Source organism: Elaeis guineensis, chromosome 7 (genome assembly GCF_000442705.2).
Source record: "Elaeis guineensis isolate ETL-2024a chromosome 7, EG11, whole genome shotgun sequence".
NCBI classification, from domain to species: Eukaryota; Viridiplantae; Streptophyta; class Magnoliopsida; order Arecales; family Arecaceae; genus Elaeis; species Elaeis guineensis.
In genome coordinates, this window is record NC_025999.2 from 79963858 (window position 1) to 79985332 (window position 21475).

Here is a 21475-nt window from a genome sequence, read left to right on the forward strand (position 1 = left end):
CTTTCTTTCTAGCTATCTATAATCATGGAAGCGGTACATTGCCTGTGATTTCTTTACCCCTCCTCTTTCACTGTCTGGCTATCTGGCTATTTCTATCCTCTTCTCTGGCTGCTATAGTGTTCTCAAATAACAACAACAAACAACTCTCGATATCTCTGACTCCCAATTCTGATGTTGCAACAAGTTCATCATAACACCTTTCACTCCATCATCTGAGCAGTTAGCTGATATTTTGACCAAGTCTCTGTCTTTTGGTATTTTCAACTCTGTGTAACAAGCTGGACATATTTGATATATATACTCCAGTTTGAGAGGGAGTGTTAGGATTATGCTTATTTAATAAGTCCTTACATATGAAGGACATATTGAGTATGTCTCTAAACTTAGTATGTCTCTAAACATGGTATGTACTTGCTTTTTAAGTATGTACTTCTTTCCTTATGTACTTATTTCTCATCTATTTAAAAAGATATGATCTCATTTCTTTCCTGATATACTTGTTTCTCATCTATTTAAAAAAATGGGATCTCATTAATCAATGGAATTCCTTTTGAGCTTCTCCTTTCAACATTTATATTACTAACCTGCATGAAATCTGAATCTCAAAAACCAATGTATCATCAGCATACTGCAAAGAAACCACATTCTCACACTCCTTAATATTTCTTAAACCTTCAACTAAAGAATTATTTTGCACCAACAACAACATTCTTAGTAAAATATCTTCCATCAAAATAAATAGAAAATGGAGATAAGAGAATTGCTTGCTTCAAACCACTTCAACAAGCAATCAACATCCAGGTTTACCATTCAAAAGAACTGCAGAACATCTAGACACCAAGCAACACCCTATCTAATTGATCCATCTGAGAAAACCTCCTATTATGGAGAATCTTCAAAAACAATTTCGAATCACCAGCATCATATGCTTTTCTCTAAAGTTTAATTTCAGAAGAATCCTTGTCAGTTTTCACCTCTACAAGTGTGAGAAACTACTTCTTAAGCAGCAACAAACAATCCATTATAGATCTTCCTTTAATTAAAACAAACTGACCATCCATCACCAGCTCATGCAAGATACCTTGCAACCCAAGGTATGCTAAACCGGTACTGCCGGTCGTATTGACCGGCCGATGGTACGGTTAGCTACGGTTTCGTACTGTACCAACCGATGAAGGCAAGCGGACCCGAACCGGAAGAAGAAAAAGAGACAAAGAGAGAAAAATAGAGAGAGGAAGAAAGAAAAAAAGGGAGGGGAAGGAGCCAGCGGGCCGTCAGATGGCCTCCGGCAGGCCGCCGTAGCCGCCGGAGGGCGCAATCCGCGTGCGCGGCGCCGCGGGCGTGAAACAGAGCGTCGCTCCTGTTTCGTGAGTTTTTTTAAAAAAGATAGTTTTAAGTGAAGCCGGCAAATAGTTTGTCGGCTTCATGATTTTTGATTTTTTAAAAAAAAACTCTTAAGTCGGCAACCCAGTTGCCGACTTCATGAGTTTACAATAAAAAAAAATCAAAACAGACTCCGCGGCTCCGCCCCCTTGACCACCCTCAGCCGTCAGCGTCGGCTCGTCAGCCATCAGGGGCCTCGCGACAAAGGCGCCATCCGTCTGGTAGGTCCCTTCCCTCCCAAGCGCTCTCTCTCTCTTTCTCACTCTCTTGAAAGCCCTACGGGCAATATGGGGCTCAAAGCCCTCCGACGGCCGCAGCCGGCCACCACCGACCTCCGACGGCTCCCACATCCCTCCCTTTCCTCCTCTCTCTTTCTCACTTTTTCTCTTTTTTTCTTCCATACCGTCGGTGTACCGAATTTACCGGCCAAATCGTGCCGGTTCCCCACCGGTCCAGTACGATACGAGTTGTACCGATCGATTTGGTACGGTATGGCAAATGCTGTTGCAATCTGTACAAGAATCTTTATAACAATTTTGTGAACCCTATTCAATAAATTGATAGCCTCAAAATCCTTGACAGGAGTAGCATCCTCTATTTTATGAATAAGTACAATATAAGAAAAATCTATACTTCGCAAACCAGCTCACCAAGACCAACTGACAAATTTTTCAAAAGGTCTGACTTAATCACAAACCAATATTTTTGTCAGAAAAAATTGAAAAATGATCATGCCCAAGGGCATTCTTAAAAATAGCTCATCTAATCTCATCTTCCTGAAAAGGCAAGTCAAGGCCTCGTGCTTCCAACCCTTTGTTAGGATTAAGGAACACCAATCCCCAGCACCAACCAAAGAAACAGATGTTCCAAATGAAGAAGAGAAGTGCACCTAAGAAACTTTGGCAATTACATGTCATTATAAAGTGAACATCCATCCTTATCCAAATGACTTATGAGATTGAACTGCCTCCCACCATTGGCTATTTTATGAAAGAACGAAGGGTTCTTGTCCCTCTCTTTAAGACAAAGTTGCCTAGATGTTTGCTCGTAAAAAATCTCTTCCTCACATAAGATATTTTACAGCAATGATGTAGCTTTAACTACTTCAGTCCTTTCTTCATCTTTCAGATTCCAAACTTCTTTGGTGGCATCCAAATTCTGAATTTTCTCTAAATATCCTGCTTAGTTCTTCTGATACTATGAAGCTTTTGACTAATCATACATCACTTGGCAGGAAAGAGTGTGGTTTTGTGGAGCACAAACAGAAGCAGCATTAGCTCAAGAAAGAAGATTCTATTTATTAATGCACAATCAACCATCCATCCAAAAATGAAGATTCTGCTAGGGTTGGATTGCAAATACATAACTGCAAAGCCAAGAAAAGAATATGAATATGAAGAAAATTCCAAGACTAAAACATGAGTCAATTAGCAGTTGTCACTCCAAGTGAATTATATATATGTGTGTGTGTGTGTGTTAGAATCCCTAAAATCTCTCATTATTATTATATTTTCTTATTTGTTAGGATTTGATCCTCTAAATATGGTCATCCCTTATTCTTTGGGATTGGGATTTAATCCTCTAAATATGGTCATCCCTTGTTCTTGGAGATTTGATCCTCTAAATATGATCATCCCCTAATATTTATACAGCTATTATGCCATTGTAAATGATAAGGAAATATAATTATCTTTTTTCTCATGGTATCAGAGCAAGGTTTCATGGATATCTGATAGTTTTTTTAGGCCTTCATTGCCTTCGATCCTATTTCTCTCCGATCTTTATTTCCGTTATCGCTCGTCCCATTCTCCTCTATTGCTAAACCATGTCAGAAGCCACTACTTCGACCTCTGAAACTGAGCCAGTAATTCTACTGGACCGATTTTCGACAATCCCACTACTCTGAGTGGGGAACTCCAAAGCATGACTCCCTCCTACCGGCTAGATGGAAAGAACTACCTTCAATGGTCGTAGATCGTCAAGACATTTCTTAAGAGGCATGGCAAAATTCGTCACTTGATGAAATAGGACCAAGTTCTACCGATCTCAAGTTTCCGGCATGGGACGAGGACTCCATAATTATGTCATGGCTTTGGAATTCCATACAATCAGATATCAGCAACAATCTGATGTTTTTGCCTACTGCTCGGGATATTTAGGACACTGTTCGTCAAACATACTCTAAAATGTAAGATGCTGCTGTTATCTATAAAATCAAGACCAAAATCTCGACCACCAAACAAGGTAATCTCTCTGTTATAGAATATTACAATCTCATGAATAGATTTTGGCTTGAGTTGGATCACCACCAAGATATTAAGATGCGCTGCTGTGAAGATGCTAAGGCCCTTGTCAAATTGGTGGAAAGGGATCATATTTTTCAATTTCTTGCAGGACTAAATATGAAATTTGATCTACTCCGTGTACAAGTTCTTGGGAAGGATTGTTGCCTCCATTGAATGAAGTTTTCTCCCTTATTCATGCTGAAGAAAGTCGATGGTCTATTATGTTAGAAACTCAGTCCACTGAAAGTTCAGCAATGATCTCTACAAAGACTCTGGATGGAGGCAAGCCGACTCTTCTTGGCCAAGGCCACAGTGACAAGTCAAATGATAGCTCCTCTCCAAAACAATCCATCCGAGACAATCTTTACTGTACCTATTGTAAAAAGCCATGCTAAATGAAGGAGAATTGCTTTAAACTTCATGGCAAAGCCCAAGTTCTCACTTGCAATGGTGGATTTAAAGGTCAGCAAAAGGGACAAACCAATTTCACAAATAAGGAGGACCCTCCACCGGATAAACCAGTTTTGAAAAAAAAAAAAAGAAATCCGAGATTTTAGCAAAGATGAGATTGAAAAATTACGAGGTTTACTCAACTCCCTCTCCAATTCCCCTAGCTTTGTTCATTGGCTCAATCTGATAAGTATCTTATTTTTAAAATTTTTAATGCCAACCCTGTGAATAATTTCGGCTTCTGGGTCATTGATTCAAGAGCTACTGACCATATGACCAATATTCCCATCAGATTTGATTCCTGTAAGCCAAAGTCAAACAATAAGACAATTACTGTTGCTGATGTCACTCCAATAACTATTACAAGACAAGAAACCATCAAATTAACACCTTCTCTTTTCCTACAAAATGTCCTCCATGTTTCCAAGCTGTCCACCAACCTCATTTCTATTCATCAACTTACAAAAGACTTAAATTGCCAAGTGACATTCTTTCCTACTCATTGTGTATTTCAGGAATAGGGTTAAGAGAAGATGATTGGATTTGCTAAGAAAGGAATGGTCTCTATCTTCTTAAAGGTGTGAGTAGTTCTATAGATGAAGGGGCTCGATTGACTCTTTCGTGCTCCAAAAATATCCTCTTTAATCCTTCTACCTCATCCAATAAATCTGAAATTTAGCTTCATCACCTTCATCTTAGACATCCACCATTTCAATTACTCAAAACACTGTTTCCTTTACTCTTTAAAAATATTCCTATTAATAGTTTTCATTGTGATACTTGTGCAATTATAAAACATCATCATGTGTCATCTTCTTTGAGTGATACAAAGTCATTCCATCCTTTTTCCTTGGTACATACTGATGTTTGGGGACCATCTAAAATCCCTAATATCACTGGTGCTAGGTGTTTGTTTTATTTATTGATGACTACACAAAAACAACTTGGTTGTTCCTTATAAAAGAGAAGTCAGAAGTTAGCCGCATCTTTTCCATTTTCTACAAAATGATAAAGACATAATTTGGGTTCCTGTTAAAAGGGTTCGATCGGATAATGCTAGGGAGTATAGACTATTTCAACCTAACTCTATCCACCTTGCAAAATGAAGGCATTATCCATGAGTCTTCTTGTGTTGACACACCCCAACAAAATAGAGTGGCTAAACAAAAAAATAGACATTTACTTAATGTCACTCGAGCCCTCTTATTTCAATCCAATGCTCCTAATAATTTTTGGGAGGAGGCTGTTCTAACAGTAGCCTATTTAGTACATCAAGTTTCTTCACCACTTCTTGATCACAAGAGTCCTATACAGCTTCTATCCAACTTTTACCTAGATTTTCATTATTCAAACACTACCACTTAGAGTGTTCGAATGTGTGTCTTTTGTCCATATTCACCAACAACATAGGAGTAAGCTTGACCTCGGAGCTCTCAAATGCATGTTTATAGGCTACTCAAACATACAAAAAGAGTACAAATGTTATCTACCCTCTATCCAAAAAGTCTTCGTTTCCATAGATGTCTCCTTTCAAGAAAATGAACCATTTTCTAACCTTCCCATTCCTATCATCAAGGGGAGAAGACTGATGCAGATATGAAATGGGGTACCCTTTTTGATAATTCAATGCCTCTCATCTTTTCTTCTTCCTTGCCTCCACTGGCCTCTCCCCCCTTGCAAGTCTCTTCCTCTCCTCCTCCATCAGTACCTCCATTGGAATTACAAGAGGAACAGTAGCAGTAGCCGAGCTCCAAATCACTAGCGAAACTACTAACATGCTCAAGAAGGAAGAAGTTCAATCCAGAGCTGAGACAAATTCACGAATTTGAGTCAGATCTAGGTAATGAAATTTTTCTTTCTCCTACTACTATTGAGTCTGATCCTATAGAGCCTACACCCCAAGATTTGGACTTACCAATAGCCTTCAAAAAAGGAACCAGAAATTGCACCCATCACCAATTTCATAATTTATTTTCTTCCATAGATTATCCCCATGGCACAAATCCTCACCACCATAAACTTAATTGACATTCCCAAAACCATGCAAGAGATATTAAAAAATAAGAATTGGATACTAGCCATGAAAGAAAAAATGAATGCACTAGAGAGGAATAAGACTTGAGAGATTGTCATTCTTCCTAAAGAAAAACAACTGATGGGATGTAAATGGGTTTATACATTGAAATATAAGGTTGATGGATCTCTTGAGAGGTACAAAGCGAGATTCAAGGATCGCTATACTGATATCCGTATCGCATCAAGCCGATATGGTACAGTATCAGTACCATACTGTGTCGACATACGTATGCTCCAACGTATCGGTTCGATATCGGTATAATTTTTGTTTTATTTCATTTTTTTGAGGTTCTTCAAGTTATTAATTCATAATTATAATCCCAAAATTATATTATATTGCATATTATTGACAATTTAGGTTCAATTTTTAAATTCGATAGTGGTACAAAAAATCTTGATCCAAAATTTCAAATATATATTTATTTACATTATATTACAACTCTATCATTCTAAAATTAAAAAGAAAATGTATAAATATGCATTAAAATGTATCTAAACTTTTAAAGTACAAAGCACAAAGAATGATATACTAATCTCGAAAACTCAGATTCTCCCCCACCGATCACTGATCCAGACCTCGATTCGTAGTATGATGGTCCAAATCGCTCTCTATATCTGATCATCTCCTCCTACTGGTATTGATCATCTAAGCTCGTCTAAATGGCAGCCTCAATCTATATCTCATCATCTGGAGCGGAAGCCTCCTCTGACTCTCTAGAGTAATAGAAAGATGGCTCTGCAGCTCAACAGTCTACCTCCACCCTCTTCTACTTTGTCCTTTCCTTCGCTACTTTCGAATAAGTAAAGTGCTTCTTCATCAACTGTCAGACCTCCTGTGGATATTTCCGATACATGGACACATTAGGATAACCATCAGCCAGATGCTGCTTCAATTTAGTCACCCCTCCTCCCTTGAATTCTTTGTACCATTTGCATTTTCAATGATGCCGAACCAGAGCATCTCGCCATAATTTCAATCAATATCACGCTCCGAATCTTTCTTCTTACTCATTTCTGCAATTATAACAAAACACAACAGTTTAATAATTAATAAAAAATATTATATATAAATTCAAAAAAAATTCAATAATAATTTTAAACTCATAAATTCAAAAAATATGTTATATGCTTCAAATAATATTTCTGAATTAACTAAAATATAGTACTAATTTTACATATTTTTTTATTTGATTATATTTTTTATTATTTAAATAATTATAAAAATATCTTTTAATTTTAAAAATTTTAAAAAAATTCAAAATTAGATTTAAGTAGCTTGAATCATTCTAAACATAATTCAAAATATCTGATTTATATTTTTTAAATTTATTTTTTTAATAATTTTTTTATGAATAAATATATATATATTTAAAAATATATATAATTAATAAAAATCAACTAGTTTCGTGTCATTATTTAGATCTTTCAAAGATCTATCATATATAATCAAATCATACCAAAATTATAAAATTTTGGTATGATTTTTTCTTATTTTTTTACTTCTTCATTTTTATCCTTTTTTAGCTGCAAAAATATAAAAAATAAAATATTTACTAAAAGAATAATATATTACCTTACTCTCAGTCAAAATCATTATCTCCTCGAAGAAGTGCTGTAATTTGATAAATTTTTTCTCTTTTTTCTAATTTTTTCGAAAGGCTTCATGTCGTCGAAGCCTGAAAGCACCTCTTGGGAGTTCTGAGAGAGCTCTCGGGTTTCTATTAGAGAAGGAATCCTGACTGCCACTAAATGACAGCCCAGATCCCACTATACCCCCCCACACCCCCACCACCCCCATGTGATATGTAGGTATAGTTCGGTTCAACGTCGACCGTACCAAATCGAGCCATACCGCCTGATTTTGGGCGGTATGGCTCCGAACCGTGCCGAACCGTCCGGTTCGGTGCAGTTCGGATGATTTTTCGAAAAAAAAGATCGAACCGAATCGGCTGACCATCGGTCCGATTCGATACGCCCCATATCGGGTGGCTTGACATGCCCCATATCGGGCGGTTCAGCCCGATACGGCATTCCTTGACGAGATTAGTTGCGAAAAGACATACTCAAACTTATGGAGTGGACTATCAAGAAATTTTTTTGCACCTATAGCGAAGATGAATACTGTGCAAATTTTATATCTATTGCTGCTATGTTTGATAGGTGTTTATAGCAGTTTGATGTCAAGAATGTATTCCTACATGGAGACTTAAAGGAGGTCTTCATGGAACCTCCATCCAGATTTGATGGGAGATTTGGGGCCAATAAGGTATGTCATTTAAAAAAAGTACTTTATGGCTTGAAACAATCACCCAGGGCATGGTTTGGGAGATTTACAAAGGCCATGTTGAGAATGGGATATAAATAGAGTCAAGGAGATCATACATTGTTTATCAAGCACTCAATTAAAGGTGAACTCACTGCTCTATTGGTCTATGTAGATGATATCATTGTGATAGAAAATGATGAAGCTAAAAAAGAGTTCCTTAGAAAGTACCTAGCTCGAGAATTTGAAATCAAGAAACTAAGAAAACTCAATTACTTCCTAGGCATTAAAGTAGCATACTCAAAAAGGAGCATTTTCATCTCTCAAAGAAAATATATGCTAGATCTACTCAAAGAGATAGAGAATCCCTGCAGCAAAGCATCAAGCACACCTATTGATCCAAACCATAGAATATGAAGAACAGAAGAAGACAACGTAGTGGACAAAGGAAGATACCAAAGACTTGTTGGAAGATTAATCTACCTTTCTCACACATGGCCAGACATCGCATACTAAGCAAGCATGGTAAGTCAATTCATACATAATCCAAAGGAGGAACATTTGCAAGTGGTTCATAGAATCCTCCATTACCTCAAAGCAACCCAGAAAAGGAAGTTTTATTTAAAAAAAAAGGATTGATGCTAGAAGTCTATACAAATGCAGATTATGCAGGATCCCAAACAGACAGAAAATCAACATCTGACTATTGCACCTTCCTTGGAGGAAATTTGGTTACATGGAGAAGCTAGAAATGAAATGTGATTGCGAGATCCAGTGCTGAAGCTGAATTTAGACTATGGCTTATGGAGTGTGTGAACTTTTGTGGCTAAAAATAATTCTAGACGATCTCAAATTAAGAGAGAAGGAACTATAAAGTTGTATTGTGACAACAAGTTTGTTATAAATATTGCACTAGGATAATAACCACTAGAAGACGATGCCTCGGATGCACTATATCCATATGGATCATAAGGTAGCTGCGGATAATAGGATCCATAATGCGAAGATGATCTAGATACATCCATGGATCCTACTCCATGTGAAAGATCGTCTGCAGCTGCATCATGTGCTGGATGACCTCTAGGAGCCCATCGTCTATATGAAATCGACTCCCCACGATCTCTACCGACTCGTCCACCATGATCCCTATCTTGTGTGGCATGTATAAACTGAGACTCACCTGTGAATCGAATATCATCTTGCAGTTGTGTCTCATAAACGGTGGTCTCCTGTCCTTCAGTTCCTCTCTGATCATTAGATCCATGACTACTACCACCAGAATCATCATCACTCTCCCTGATCTCCAAATCTGAGTCAGATTGCTCATGTACTCTCGAGAGTGGCGCACGTGCAACTATCTTTTCTTTTTTCCCCTTGTGTCCCTCTATGACTGAGTTTCCTGTGATTGAGAGGATGGATGTCTTCTTGCTGACTGCCGACCTCATCTAAACATCTGTTGCTCGAACATCTACGAGGATGTATCGAACATCGAGTCATGTGATGAATGAGTCTCCTGTGTCCTCTCAGACTGTGGCTGATCAGCTGAAACCTTATGTGGAATATTTCTTTCTGCCTATTGTCCTGGATCTACCCTGATCTCCTTAGCTACCACACTGGCTGGTCGTGGAGGAGACCCGGCTCATCAAGCTCTGGCTCCCGCTGCTGACCTGCAAGCCATCCGATGATCGAATCGTCATCTTCGTCAACATAATCATCTAGTATCGGATCAGTGTACTTCAGTTGTACTTCCACCTGAATGCATTTTAGTCTCAACCTCAATTATAGTGAACATATACAAGATCATTGACGTATTTTTGTATCAGACGATTTTTGTTTGTTGTGGATAAAGGCGAAAGTCGATCAATTACGCTCACCCACTGAATCAATCACCTCCTCCATCAGACCAAGATATATATGGCATCGTGCATCTTATCTGAAGCATCAATTGATTTGTGAAAAAATATTTTTCATCACAGTACGTCAAAAAATTAATGATGCTCCGTCTAGTAGGACTGATCCAACCATCACACATCACTGTTAGTCCGTATGTAGGCCATTTATTCTTGTAAGAAGCAATCCATCTTTGCAGATCCTCCTTATTATTGTCAAAAAGCTGACCATAGATGTCCTTAAATTCTGACGGATCTACACCCTGGCCGCAGCCTTTATAGCTGAAATGGCAAATCGATAGTAAGGATTGGCTGTTGCATTTGCTGGAATATGACTGAAATAAAATCATGATCCAATAGCTCGCCACATATCCTTCTTATCTTTTTTTACCATAATGTCAATCCTCTGCTGCTTTGAATCCTTACTGGGCAAAGCATGTGGATCCAAATCATGGATGGTGGCTCCTGCTAAAATATCTCTAGAAGACCTCCTGCTAAAAACTCCCAACAAAGATGACATGCTGTGTCTGCTCCCTCTACCATCGGGCTCTTTGACTGATGTAGTCCTCCTAAACTCGAATTCTCCCCCACCGATCGCTGATCCAGACCGCGATTCGTTGCATGATGGTCCAAATCGCTCTCTATATCGGACCATCTCCTCCTGCCGGTACTGATCAGCCAAGCTCGCCTGAATGGCAGCCTCAATCTGTGTCTCATCATCTGGAGTGGAAGCCTCCTCTGACTCTCTAGAATGATAAGGTGGCTCTGCAGCTCGATGGTCCACTTCCGTCCTTTTCTGCTTTGTCTTTTTCTTCGCTGCTTTCGAATCAGCAAAATATTTTTTCATCAACTGTCGGACCTCTTGCAAATATTTTCGACATATGGACACATCAGGATAACCATCGGTCAGGTACTGCTTCAACCTAGTCATCTCTCCTCCTTTAAACTGTTGCACCGTTTGCATCTCCAATGATGCCGAGCGGAGAACATCTCGCTATAATCCCAACCAATGTCACGCTCTGAATCTTTCTTCTTACTTATTTCTGTAAGTATAACAAAACACGATAGTTTAATAATTATTAAAAAATATTATATATAAACTAAAAATTCATAAATTCAAAAAAATATGTTATATGCTTCAAATAATATTTTTGAATTAACTATAACATAACACTAATTTTACATTTTTTTATTTGATAATATTTTTTACTATTTAAATAATTATAAAAATATTTTTAATTTCAAAAATTTTAAAAAAATCTCAGGTTAGATTTAAATATTTCAATTGCTTGAATTATTCTAAACATTATTCTTAATTTCAAAGAAAACTCTATTTATTTATTTATTATTTTAATAATTTTTTTATAAATAAATATATATTAAAAAATATATAATTAATTGAAGTCAATGAACGTCATGCTCTGAATTTTTTTCTTACAAATATCTGCAAGTATAACAAAACACGATAGTTTAATGATTATTAAAAAAATTATATATAAATTTAAAATAATTTTAATAATAATTTTAAAACTTATAAATTCAAAATAAATATGTTATATGCTTCAAATAATATTTTTGAATTAACTAAAATATAACACTATTTTTATATATTTTTTATTTTATAATATTTTTTATTATTTAAATAATTATAAAAATATTTTTTTATTTTAAATATTTCAAAAAAAATTCGAGGTTAGATTTAAATAGCTTGAATCATTCTAAACATGATTCTAAAACTCTAATTTTTATTTCTTTAAATTTATTTTTTAATAATTTTATGAATAAATATATATAAATATTTAAAAATATATAAATAATAAAAATTAATAATTTAATGTCATTATGTAGATCTTTCAAAAATCTATCACATATAATTAAATCATACCAAAATCATAAAATTTTGACATGATTTTCTCTTATTTTCATACTTTCTCGTTCTTATCCTATTTTTAACAACAAAAACATAAAAAATAAAATATTTACTAAAAGAATAACACATTACCTTACTTCGATAAAAAATCAGCGTCTCCTTGAACCAGTGCTGCAATTTGACGGAATTTTTTTTTCTTATTTTTTCGGTGTCTCGATGGTTTTGCTGAGAGCCTCAGGAGTACTCTGAGAGCTCTCGAGCTTCTCAGAGAACTAAATCACCTGAGCTGCCACTAAAAGATAGCCCAGACCCCACTCCCCCCCACTTCCCCCCCTTTTTGCATATGCCAATGTCGGTATGGTTCGATTCACGCCAAACCGAACCGTACCGGTCCATACCGCCCGATTCTGGCGGTATGGACACAAACTGTACCGAACGGAGGGTTCAGTGTGGTTCGGAGGGGTTTTTCGAAAAAACATCCCGAACCGGATCGGCTGGTCGTCAGTCCGGTTCAATACGCCACGTACCTGGCGGTTCAGTCCGGTACGACGAATACTACCTGCGCATAATCCTGTTCAACATGACAAGACTAAGCACATTGAGATAGATAGGCATTTCATAAAAGAGAAGCTGGACGGTGACTTGATTAGCACCCCTTATATGCCATCAAATTGTCAATTAGCCGATGTTTTAACAAAAAGACTACCTATAGCAAGATTTTAGGAACTCACAAGCAAGCTGGGAATGGAAGATATTTATTCACCAGCTTGAGAGGGAGTGTTAGAATCTCTAAAATCTCTCATTGTTATTTTATTTCCTTATTTGGGATTTGATCATCTAAATATGGTCATCCCTTATTCTTTGGGATTGAGATTTGATCATCTAAATATGGTCATCCTTTATTCTTTGGGATTGGCATTTGATCCTCTAAATATGATCATCCCTTATTCTTGAGGATTTGATCCTCTAAATATGGTCATCCTCTATGTATTTGTACAATTATTATGCCATTGTAAATGATAAAGAAATACAATTATCTTTTTCCTCAATATATATATAGGATTTCTAAAGACCTCTTATGCAAAGGCAAAATAATCTCTTAAAAGGTATGTATGATGATAAAAAAAAGGGGAAAAATAAGATAAAGCAAAGGATCTTTTTTGATGGAAGATAAAACAAAGGAACATGACAATCCATTCTCCGAATGTATAACTAAAATTAAATTTTTAACATTCTTGCCTAGGATTTACCATCTTGGTACTGACCTTATACCAATAATATCCTGGCATAGTGTCGATATGCCCAGTATAGGGTTCAGTTCAGTGCATCGACACTTGGTACGCCCTCTATACTCTATACCAATAAGGCATCGGTATGGCATGGTAATGCCTAGGATGCACTACTACCAATCGATATGGTGTATCATGAAGTTGTCCTTTGTCCTTTGCAAGCACAAAAAAAAAAAAGAATAAAAATCATCCTATAGTACTCTGAAAAAATTTAGCATGTGGTGATAGATGTGAATTAAAACTAGATAGTAACTGAAAAAACTATATTTTATACCATTTTGCTCCCTCTAACATGACCCTTGAATACATTTTAATTTTGGAATAAGCCAATGTTCCTACAAGAATAGTAGCTTGATTCTTTGCTGTGCTTGTACTTGAAATTTTGAAGAGAGAGTGCCATTTCCTAATTTTCAGCTAATCAAACTATGAAAAGGGAAAAAGTTCAAACGATGAAAAAAATTAATGCTGCTAGCCCTTGCTGTAAAGAGAGATCTCCTTCTGTTACTGAATATTCTTGAGAAGAAAGGAGTTTCGGTTCTCTCTCCCCTCCCTTTATAAATGAGAGGTTCAAGACCTATAAACTTTCCTATGACATTCAAGGAATACGGATCATTGAAATGTACTAAAATATAAAATGTAGTTCCTAACTCCTAATGTTTAAAAAGCACGCAATTAATATATAGAGACTGCATTCTAAAAATTGTCTCAATTGTTGTATCCCATTAACCATGTTTATGTTGATGCATCGCTGCTGTCAACCACTTCATTGCTTATGCAGTCAAAAGTTCTTATTCCTTAGTTCACCTTACAATCACAACCTACACATATGCATTTATCTCCTATTTCTCTATTAATTCTCCTTCCAACTTGATTTCAGTTTGTTACATTGTTTCAACAAGCTTATTTTGGCACAAATGATTCTCAAGCAAGCATAAAGAAATTGCAAGAGCAAATTTCTTTTCTCAAAGATTATAAAATTTATTTTTCTGCAAAATTAACAAAAAACTAGAGTAACTGCCCTTATGCTTTTTAAAGTTTTCTAGTTTAGAGATGATTGGTGCTCAAAGTAAGACTAGAATACAAGTCATGGACTGTTGCACCACCCTGAATCATCTAATATAAGGTGCATCATACTGTACTAGGTTGCAATAGGTACAAAACTCATGTCTAGATCAGTATAGGCCCCTTACCGAGGCATTCCAAGGAGCGTACCGACCCATACTGAGGTGACCTATGCTAAGGTATGCCAATATAAAAAGTGAGAAAAATGGTTCCGTTGCTGTTTTGGTATAGTATAAATATGTACCATACCAACCTATATCATGTCGAACTAATAACGTATGGATACTGTACCCAGTACTAGGATTGCATTCCTTGATATAAATATTAAAAACTTTATTATCAATGCATATATTGGCATATGCAAATGTTATCTAAATAGTAGCATGATCTAAATATGTTTATTTATAACCTCTAGAATATTCAGAATTATAAATTTCTCGGAAAAATAAGAATGGAAAGCTTCTATTGGAGACACAAAATTAGTTCAAGCAATAAACACCATGATTTTATTATGACATATGAACTGTTTGGTTCTTTTCTTTTACATATATCTCAATTCTCAACAGGATTTGGACTATCAAATCTTTCAGAAGTGAAGGCTATAGGGTTATTTGCCTCAAATACTAAAGTATTTCAAAGTACTCATGTTATCATACTTGTGCAATGTTCTAAACTTCGATTATCTAGTATCTCTTTTTAATGTTCTATCATGCTTTAAAAAAAATAAACAACAAAGGAAAAAATTCAGGGCATTTGCTCATAAGTATTAAATAAGTCCAAGTTAAGCTTATCTAGATGCTAGAATTGACTTGTTTTATCAAGTTTAACATAAATTGATGTTATGGTCTCAAATTTAGCCTTGTATAGTTTACTAACAAATGTCTTCTAAGAAATATATTAGTAGAAGTTGAACAAGGGCTTTTTTATATCAATGAAGCTTGTACAAGTTCTGAAGAATTCTTGAGGATAATACTTGTAGCCAGCCAAATGGAATTTTGATAGATGGGCAAGAATTTATCCAATGATATCTCTAAGGACGGCGATGCTTGATGAGCAGAGAATAACCTATTGGTCTCTGAAAGAGATCGTGAATTACTGCTGAGGATGACAATTGTAGTTACATCAATTGAACATGTCATCACCTCAATTACCATGTGGCTACTCATAATATCTTTGTAGCAGATGTGGTTTTTGCATCACCTAAATAGCATGGTATTAAAAAGGAATAAATCATTATAAGTGTAATACAACTAAGTTTAGTGCAGAGATAGATTCACTTGAGGTGTTTATGTATAAGAAACTCATCACTTAAATTTCACGAATGTAACTGCACCATCAAGATGATTTGGACTCCAAGTTAAGAAATGAAAAAGAAAAAGAAAAAAAAATTGAGACATGTTAGGATAATATCATCAAAATAAGTCTCAAAAAAATAATAAATGTCTAAAAGAAGGAATACAGCTTCAAAATGGTTCCTTTCTAACTTGGTAATATATGCAACTATTTACTTGCAGCAATGTAATCATGTGCAAAGGTGATGATTATTTTAAGTCAATAAGATATCCAAATTATGCTGCTAGTAGCATATGGGCTCAGTAACTCATGCATATTAAGAGCAACATGCTACTTGTCAAAACAAGGTTCCACAAGTTGATAGTCTAGCTGAACTGAACAAAGTCATGTCCGGGTTTGGTTAAGTAGATAAATGCAACAGTATGGTAGAATTATGTAACAATTGTGATGATATTATAGGGTAAAAAATTCAAATAGACCATACTAAGTGAAACTTGTTGGACAAGCTCTATTGATTTTCCTAACTACTAGAACATCCGAAATGAGAAGCATCAAAAACATGTTAGGTCTGAAAAGTTTACATATCAAAGGCTTGCCTCTTATGGTACGAGGACATATAAAAACAAATCGAGAATTATTTTGTACTATGGCGCTATCTAATGACTCCTCGTCGCCTTCTGAATAATCTGCCAACAATAAATTTGCTGGAATGACCTCCAAATTAAGAGAGCTGTTTGTAGTTCTCATATGAGAAGAATCACTAGAATATCATGTTATCAATGCATGCCATCTACTAGATACTGATGCAATGCCCTGAGCCCTATGTGAAATTTTAGCAGCTTCATGCAAACAAAGGACCACACCAACAACTTGAACAGCTGAAGATACCTGTCAGTTTCAAGAAAAAGTTTAACAGTAGCACCTCCTAATGTTATTAAAACAACAAAATAAATCAATCTGTCACTTGTATAATTGACAAAAAGAAACAGCCAATTCCCTAACATTAGTAAAGTTAACTCTACCATTACATCCTGTGGTCTGAAAAAGAGATATGAACTGACTTGGCATCACATCGAAGAAGAGTAATAGAAGAAATATACAGAATCTATGGCTGATATTGGAGAGATGATAACAAAGGCACACATGTGCTTCCATATATACTTAAGCATCCGCATCTCTTTCGAAAAGTTTATTGTAGTTCTCAAAAAGAATAATTAGTAAAACGCAAACCAAATTGAACGAGATAGAGACAGATTAAGAAAAAAAAATGTGATCAGACAAGCACATGAGCTAATTGAAGCTAACAACAGCACAATGTATTTCCATACTGACAAAGTGAAAGATTTCACAAGTAGTCTTTACAAGAAGACATGGCAATATCTACCAAAAGAGTAGACAAAAAAAACTCCTACCATAAATCTGCTCAGCCATATGTATTAAAACAAAGAAAAATGATGGAAAAAGAAAAGCAAAATTGAGACAGTTATGGACATCCTCTGTACCATGACACCTCTTCTTTGCATGTGCTACTTGTACATAAAATGATAGATCAAAATTTTGAAAATTCCTACTTCGCAAAAAAAGATTCTAAATTGGATCAAAATTTCATATAAACAGACAAACTCACCAAAATTATCAAATGAGGTTAAAAAATTGGTTTCTTGTGGTAACTTGGTAGAAACTAGAAAGCATTTAAGAATACTACCCGATTGGTGAAGGAGCAGGACATGATGAAGCTCATGAGCACAGAGGCATATCCAAAGTTCATGAGATGTGCTTCAATAAGGACAATGATTCCAGCAATGGTCTCAGGAAAGACCCAGCAATCCCTGGGGCTTGATGAAAGTTTGTTAATAAGCCTTTGGTTGCACCAATGCAACCCAAAATAGGATTCAGAAACTGAATAAACTAGAGACACCAAATGGAGTATGAAAATCACAAGATAACAGAAACACCTTACCTTCAGCAAAACATCTAAATCTAAGACTCTTAAGACCTAATAAAACAGCAAATTAATTGAAAATAAATCCAACAAAAAATTAACAGATCTGAATTCAAACGTACTTTAAACCTAAACTACAAGACAAAGATTTGTTCTGAAACTTCCTATTCAATATAAAAACATCACCTGTTTTACCCACATATGATCTTAATTAAATAACTCAAAACTTTGCTGTTTCCCATTCACTGTCATATAAAATTGCACTTGAATCAGAACGTAGGGTGAAGCTATCTTGGTTTATCATATTGTCTTTCAGATGTACATTGGTCCTCAGTCTCACTGTGCATTTGTAAACATATTACATAGTACAAATTATTCTTTTCCTTCCTAGTGGGTTATTCATATTTCCATTTACAACAGAAAAAAGTATAAGAAAGAAATGATACAAGTTTGAAAAGACCCATAAATGGTGTGGATGGTTTGACAACCATGTAGATTTACTTGCAACTTTTGTCTATTTTATTGTTATTCCTTTATGTGTGGAAACCATTTCTTGGCCCTCTTCTTTCATTCTTTAGTATGTTATTGTTGACGAGTATCTATGCTCTTGGAACTATCAAAATGGGCTGACCAAATTTATATGTGCTGATATGGCTTGGAATTCTTGCTTGCCTTAGTAAATCTTTCAAATGCTATTTTCTGATCTTTAGACACTAATGGTGGATGCATGTTCCATCAAAGTTGTCAGGTTCCTTTGTGAATCTATAGTTCCATCTACAGATAATACTCTGGAACCATATATTTTGCTTCATGGCAGTCAAGTTCCTGGTAACGAATGCAGTGCAAATCAATTGGAAAGTGAAAAGCAGTTTGGAGATTGTTGGGTATAAAATACCCTCAGCCGAAGTTCTTAACAGATTGACCCTCGCAGGACTCCTCCGGCTTTCGGCTGCAGATGGCAAACTCCCATTGCACCGCCCGGACTCCTCCGGGAGCCAGATCTCGTCTCCGACTCCAGCTGCGGGAAGACTCTGCCCGGACTCCTACGGGAGCCGGACTCCGCCCGCAACTCCGGCTGCAGGCAGACTTCGCCCGGACTCCTACATGAGCCGGACTCCGCCCACGACTCCAATTGCAGGTAGACTCCGCCCGGACTCCTACGGGAGTCGGACTTCGTCCGCGACTTCAACTGCTGGTAAGTTTCGTCCGGACTCCTACGGGAGCCGGACTTCGCCCCTGACTTTAATTGCAGGAAGACTCCGCCCGGACTCCTACGGGAGCCGGGCCTCGTCCCCGACTCCGGCTACAGGCAGACTTCGTTCGGACTCCTACGGGAGCCGGACTCCGCCCGCGACTCCGGCTGCAGGCAGACTTCGCCCGGACTCCTACGGGAGCCGGACTCTGCCCACGACTCCAATTGCAGGTAGACTCCGCCCGGACTCCTACGGAAGCCGGACTTCGTCCGCGACTTCAACTGCTGGTAAGTTTCATCCGGACTCCTACGGGAGCCGGACTTCACCCCTGACTTTAATTGCAGGAGACTCCGCCCGGACTCCTACGGGAGCCGGGCCTCGTCCCCGACTCCGGCTACAGGCAACTTCGTCCGGACTCCTACGGGAGCCGGACTCCGCCCGCGACTCCGGCTGCAGGCAGACTTCGCCCGGACTCCTATGGGAGCCGGACTCCGCCCGCGACTCCAATTGCAGGTAGACTCCACCCGGACTCCTACGGGAGCCGGACCTCGTCCTCAACTGCTGGAAGGCTTCGCCCGGACTCCTACGGAGCCGGGCTCTGTCCCCGACCTCAACTGCTGGTAAACTCCATCCGGACTTCTAAGGGAGCCGGACTTCGCCCCTGACTTTGATTACAGGTAGACTTCGCCCGGGCTCCTACGAGAGCCAGATCTCATCTCCGACTCCAGCTGCGGGAAGACTCCATCCGGACTCCCATGGGAGCCGGACCTCGTCCCCGACTTCGACTAAAGGAAGACTTCGTCCGGACTCCTACGAGAGCCGGACTCCGAGCTCCTCTCAGAAGGGTAACTAGCCACCTCCCCCCGCCAGATACTCCAACCGGACTTCGGCCGACAGCCTGGACCCTCTAGCAGGCCACAGCTAAGGCCACGACTCTGCTCCACTTCCTGCGACGGATTCCGCGCGGCTCCATTACTCCCTGGCGGGCCGCAGTAACGCCCACGACTCTGCTCCACTTCCTGCGGCGGATTCCGCGCGGCTCCACTCCCTGGCAGACCACAATAATGGCCACGATCCTGCTCCACTTCCTGCGACGGATACCGCGCGATTCCTCCACCCTCTGGCAAGTCGCGACAACAGATGCCGCTCCACTCCCCGCGACAGACTCCACGTGGCATGTCCCGGTGATAGCCACGATTCCACTCCACTACTCTTCGCAACAAACTCCTCCTGACCATGGGCAGCCCACTGCCAGACGGTTACAAACATCGCTATCAGTCTGTTGCTCCCTCCGCTATAAAAAGGGGACCCCAGATACGTTATTCTCTAAGCTCAAAATTCTATCTCAAAACTCTGCTAAAATTTCCGTTCGAGCACTCCATTCTTGTTGAGGCAGAGAACTGACTTGAGCGTCGGAGGGTCTTGCCGGAGCAACCCCACCTCCGGTTTAGACTTCTTTTGCAGGTCCCGGCGGCGACCGCGACTCCCTCGACTCCAGCTTCTCCGACGCAGGCGGATTTTTGCACCAACAGAATTGGCGCTAGAGGAAGGGTCTGTGTCTTCGCAGTACCCTTGTTCTTAAAGGAGCGCTCAACGGGACTGCCTCCGGTCATCTTTTCGACATCCACTCTCCTTCCCCCACTTGATCTTCGTCCGATGCCTCCCCGCAAAGCATCCACACGGCGATCCACGACCTCCGCGGCCAGATCTCAGGCTCCGGCCTCACCTCCAGTCTCCCGCTTCTACCCCCTCCTCCGGCAACGGCGGTTGGCGCGGAGCAATTCGACCTACTGTGCAGCAGGTCAGAGGCCTCACTGAAGCTGTGCAGGCCATGCAACAGCAGCAGCAGCCGCAGGCATCAGTGCGACCGGAAAGAGCGTCGCCAGAACTCCAAAATCCGCGGTGGGACGGGCCACTTGGGCCAGCCGCCCAGTCTTTCCCAGAAAGACGAATCCAAGGGTGGAAAGCCCCCAATCAGACCACGACTCCACCTCCGGAAGATCTCTGCCTCCATCCTGCCAGAGGACCCTCGAGATCTGTAGTCGAGAGGATTTCCTGAACCAGAGGCTTCAGGAGATGAACCGGCGGATCGAAGAACTCCGCCACGCTCCCCCCGCTTATGGTGAGGACATTTGTATTGACCCTCCCTTTTCTCAAATGATCATACAGGAGCCAATCCCGCCAAACTTCAAGCTCCCTCAATTCGAAAGCTACGACGGGACTTCGGACCCGGTTGACCACCTAGAGGCCTTCCAGACAATGATGCTGCTTCATGGCGCGCCCGACGCCATTCTATGCCGAACCTTCCCATCCACTTTGAAGGGAGCGGCGAGAAATTGTACTCGATGCTGAAGCCGGATACCATCTTTTTCTTCAATCAGATGAGCCACCAATTTTGGCTCATTTTGTCAGCAGCCGGCGCCCCCGGAAGGGTTCGGAGTCTCTCATCAACATCAAGCAGAGGGAGGGGGAGTCCATTC

At 39.0% G+C, this 21475-nt stretch overlaps 1 pseudogene; it reads right to left on the reverse strand.

Annotated features, from left to right (window-relative positions):
* Positions 1–2606: 2606 nt before the first annotated feature.
* On the reverse strand, positions 2607–17291 carry LOC109506081 (uncharacterized; annotated as a pseudogene).
* Between the last annotated feature and the right edge of the window lie 4184 nt (positions 17292–21475).